The sequence below is a fragment of the Populus trichocarpa genome, chromosome 6, assembly GCF_000002775.5.
Source record: "Populus trichocarpa isolate Nisqually-1 chromosome 6, P.trichocarpa_v4.1, whole genome shotgun sequence".
In the NCBI taxonomy this organism is placed as follows: Eukaryota; Viridiplantae; Streptophyta; class Magnoliopsida; order Malpighiales; family Salicaceae; genus Populus; species Populus trichocarpa.
This window is the reverse complement of record NC_037290.2, coordinates 6,826,987-6,832,546: the sequence shown is the minus strand read 5'-3', so window position 1 is coordinate 6,832,546 and position 5,560 is coordinate 6,826,987.

Below are 5,560 nucleotides of genomic sequence, written 5' to 3'. Positions count from 1 at the left end.
AGATCTGAATTTCTTTTCAATGGATGATGCAATTGCCGCAGGCATAGGGAACAAAGAGAGAAAGTAAATGGGCAAATTACCTAAGACAGATTTGATTAAGCACAATCTACCCCCAATAGATAATAGTCTGCCTTTCCACGAAGCCAACCTAGCACTGATATTATGGAGAATAGGCTTCCACATCAAAGTTCTACAAGAGCTTGCACCAATGGGAAGGCCAAGATATTTGAATGGGAGGCGCTCCTGCTTACATCGGAGAATTTGTGCAGTGTAATTACATATATGTTCATCTATACCCACACCAAAGATGCTGCTTTTGCAAAAGTTAACCTTCAGACCTGACATTAATTCAAAGCACAAAAGGATGCGCTTGATATTCTGCATGCTGAATAAGGAATCTGAGTTGAAAATAAGAGTGTCATCTGTGAATTGGAGGTGGGATAAAGTAAATCCATCCTGGCCAATCTTAATACCCTCGATCAAACCCAAATCACAGCCTCGCTGCAACATACAACTCAATCCCTGAACTGCAATATTGAAAAGAAAAGGAGAGAGGGGGTCTCCTTGCCGTAGCCCTTTTTCCAAGTTAAATTCTGCCGTTGGAGATCCATTGACATACACAAGGTTTAATGTATCAAACTGAAACTCACAGGTAAATAAAATGCGGCAGGATTTTCGTTGGAGGACGCACGATCAAACTGGAAACCCTCCAAAAATGGTACTTTTATTGGTATCAAATTGAGAAAACTAGATTATTAAACAGCGCTGCAGTGTAGGCGGGGTAAAAAAAATTTAAATGTAAAACAATACGTAGATATTGTTAATATTTTTTTTAGTGAAAAAAATTTAATTCGTATAAAAATTGATCCAATATAATCTAATAAACTTTATAAATTTAAAAGCAATCTAGACGAACTATAAAAATATAAATTAACTATTTTTTTAAAAAATAATATTATTTTTTTATATAGTAAGATAGCAAGTATTTTAGGAGATCGCACTCGGGGAAGTTTGTGCAGAAAGGTGGGTTGGAAATGGAATGCTTGTTTTGTGTGATTGTTATTCTTGTATTATGACTTGTGAGTAAGGTTGTTAAAATCACGATTTGACTCGTAAAATCGTACAATTTTACAAGTCAATATAGACTTTAAGTGCTAAATCGTTCATAAAACTCGAAAATGGGTAAAATCGGCTAAAATCGTATAAAATCACGATTTCACCACCGATTTAATGATTTTACCCGCAGAAGATAAAATAACAATTGTTATTACAGGTGTCGACCGACTATTGGCATTTGATTGCAAAAACAATACTATTATGTTTATCCATCGGTTCTGTGGCCGTACAAAAATTTATTGTGCTCAGTCATGTTTACTTAAAGAAGTAAAATAAGTACATTGAGTGATGATGACTTTGGGTTGGTAATTACTTGATGTGTGGCATTAGACATCAAGACAATATATATATATATATATATATATATATATATATATATAAAAGAGATTAGTTGTACGATAAGAAATATAACCATTATTATATATATTATATCTAAAATAAACTATTTTATGTTTGTTTTTAAAATTTTAAAATTACTACTTAATTAGATTAATTGAATATAACAATAACTATAAAACCTGATATTTTTTGTATTTTTAAAAATTTAATCAAAATAAAGGATTAAAATCAAGTTAGAACATGATGCGTGCATTGATTTAGTTGTGTTAATTTTTTTTATTTAAAAATTCAGTTATTTATAATCACATGAAGGTAGAATAAGAAGCAAAACATAATAGTTTTTTATCGAGGTTTGAATTGGATATATAATTTTTTTTAAATAACTCTATTTTTTTTATTTATACCTTATAAAGAGAATCATTCCAATTTACACAAAGATATATTGTGTACGTGGTTCAACTATACTGATATTTATAGGTGAAAAGAAAAAATTCATTATAGTTGAAATTAATATAATTTTAAAAACTCCCAACCTTAATCCTAAGTACATATAATGAACAAATAACTATTTTATCAATAAAAATTAAATTAAAATAAAATAAATAGCATAATCTTAAATTTTTTTATGATTTTACGATTCGTTTTTACAATCCGAGTTTGTTTTACATTTTCCGTGCCGTGTCAAAATCGCGATTTTAACAACCTTGCTTGTGAGTAATGGCTTTGTATATTATTAATGGCGGTGTTGTTTCATCTGTTTTGAGTTTTAATCTAAAATTGGATGTAGCATTATGTGATACTTCCTTGTATATGGTCATTTCTGATGATTCAGTATTTTGGGATGAAATTTTTATAGATTATTTTAAATGTATTTCAGGGATTGGAAGGGAATACGTTGGATGGAGGTAAGAACATGGCTTAATTAGCTTGGATAGAACAGCGAGCTTCTTGTTTGAGAATGTGTGAAACGACTCACTGCAGCTTACTTTAGTGAATTTATTTAATAATCATTATCACATAGTTTAAGCTTGTTGGGTCTGTGACACTCTACTGAAGTGAGAATATTCATTAGAATGTTTGCTGATGAGAATATTTCCTTTGGATTTCGCTTTATAATTTAGCTTTTTTAGACGTGTCTTGGAAGCATTTTATCTACATTTAGAAGATGAATTAACTTTAGAAGATGAAAAAAGAAAAAAAGAGATCTTTTTAAAGATAACATGAACAATGGCTAAAGAGCCATGATGAAGAATGTGCAGCAGCAAACAAACAAGAAAAATGTAGATAAAATGACAAATTCTTATCTAAGTCCAAGTCTCCAAGTACTTCCACTCATTTGATATTATAATACTCTACTTATCTTCTCCTATATTTTTTTCCTGACAATGGTTTGATTTCTTTTTACAAGCAGGGCTGCATCGTTTTGTGTTCAAAAAGTAAGTTACCAAGCAAAGATCTTTCTGCAAGATCCAATGGAGACTAGTGATGCGTGATAAGAAACAAGGAGGTCTCGGTGTAGGCTCCCTTATATCGAAAAACAGAGCCCTGCTGCTAAAATGGATCTGGAGACTCTCTTCCCCAGGTACAAGTTTATGGAAAATGATTATCTCTTCGATGTACAATCCGGCTTATGAGAATGGGGTTCCAATTTTCTACAACCAACCCTCCAAGATCTGGAAGGATATTATTTCCATTGTTCAAACTGACGTTCACCACGTCTTCACGAATCATTGCAAATTCATGGTGGGGAATGGCAGTTTAACATCCTTTTGGCTAGACAACTGGATTGGTGACTCCCCTCTTAAAATAGCCTTCCCTAGGCTATATCTTTTGTCTTCATCTAAATCTGCTTTGGTGGCTGACATGGGTAGATGGAGCAATGGAATCTGGCTCTGGTCCCTACAATGGCGCAGACCTCTATTTCATTTTGAACAAGAACAACTTTCAATTTTATCATCCTTGCTGGAATCCAAGCCAATGTTCTGCCACAAGATGGATAAGAAAATCTGGACCCTAACCAGTGATGGCCTCTTCAGTGTAAAATCTTGCTCCAAAATAATGGACCAGCTGCTCTATGGTGGTGCCAAACCATTCCAATCTTTTGTTTGGATAAATCTAAGCCCACCGAAAGTGCAACTTTTCCTTTGGCTCCTTGTCCAAGACAAAGTAACCACAAGAGATTTTCTATTTCAGCATGACTACCTAACCCTTCAAGAGTCAAGATGCGCTTTCTGTAATAAAAGCCTGGAATCTACAAGTCACCTCTTCATTCACTGCCACTTCACTTGGAATATATGGATGAAATTGCTTGCTAATCAGGGTGTTTGTAGTGTTTTTCCAAAATCTGTTGATGATATGTGCTACCAATGGTCCTCTATGGTTAAAGGCGAGCAGCAGAATCTCTCATGGGAGCTTCTTTTCTCTTGTGTTGTTTGGAATCTTTGGCTTCATCGAAATGATGTTATTTTTAATGAGACTGCCCCTAACCTTCAAATTTGTTTCTCCATGGTGCGTCAAAGTATTGCTTTATGGCTGAGGCTTGATTCAAACTCTTTAGACCTTAATTAAGAGAAAGTTTAGTCGAGAGAAGTTGGTTTCTTAGGTTTTGTTTTGTTCCCATTTTGTTGCTCTCCCTTGTTTCATGCAACAGTTTTAATGCTTTCCTTTCCTCTACTTGTTCATCTGATGTAAGTTAGGCTATTATCTTTGTAGCCTTTTTTCTTAATAAAATTTCGACTATTAACAAAAAAAAGAATGGATCGAAAAGTGGGATTTAGCTTTGCCTAAACTTGTAGCTTACTCTACATGCTAGATAACTGGACATTAGGGCATTACCCATATATATGTTTTAATCGAGGCAGCCTTGATCATCATGGAAAGGATGTACGTTCAATTCCTTAGTTTTCTTTAAATGACAGCCACGAGTTCTTTTTGAATTGAAGAGATGCCATGTATATTGTTCATTTAGATGCTGACACGTAAAGGATGAATCTTTCCTTATGGCCGTAAGCTTAGAGTTTTAGGGCTTGGTATGATTCCTTTGTTTCACTTTTATAAACCATATGAATGGCATGCTTGTGTTGGGTTTTTGAACCTGATGCATATATTTGGAAAGGTGGCTTGTGGTGAATGCATAGAATTGGTTTTTAGTATTCTAATGCTTTTATGTTGTTTTAGTTGCATGTTTACATTCTCAATCAAAAACATTAAAAAAAAAAAACTAGGATTTCATTAAAGTTATCAAAACAATTATCTAGTATGGCTGGGTCTCTAAAAAAACCAATAAAGATGTCTTTGCATGTTTTAGTATTTTATAAAATAATTGTCTTAGCATTTTCAACCAAAAAAAAAAAACATTTTGCATATATTTTTTGGTTTCATAAAACAATTTATAAAACTCATTGGACCTGACCCAAATTAAAAGGCCTATTAGGCATTCATACCCAAATCCTTAAAGAACCATCATGTTTTCTCACAACCATATAAAAAATATTTTGTTGTTCACTTTTCATATTTAAGGTAAATGAACTCAATAAGGGCCATTGTCGTGGATATTAAGAAAATTAGTGCGTCCTCCTGATTTCCAAACAACAAGATTCTTAGTCTAACATTCACTGAAAATAAAATTGAGAATATTAAGAAAACTTTTAGTCTAATATCAACAAATATTGTGAGTGAAACTCATATGCCATTCGACAGATGAATCTCATCGAGACACCTATCATGGACTTTTTTTTAGGATTTAGATTAGGTTCAATGAGCTCAACATAGGCCCATGGATCCTTCAATGACATGACTTGATCAATAGTTAGTCACATGTTATCATCAGGAATTAATGATCAACTTTAAAACTGTTAATTCACCAAGTGTTATCCAAAGATAATAAATGGGAGTGACAAAAATGAATTAGATCATAGAAAGGTTAGATTTAACCAACAATCAAGGTTTAACTCGTTATAGTAAATTCATTATTGCCTTATAGATATATCACCGGTAAATTATGCACAACAAATTGCAAAGAATAAAAGACAATATTTGTAATGCAACATACCTCATATATGATGTTTTAAGATAAATTAATTTTTCCTTCAGCATAATCAATCCC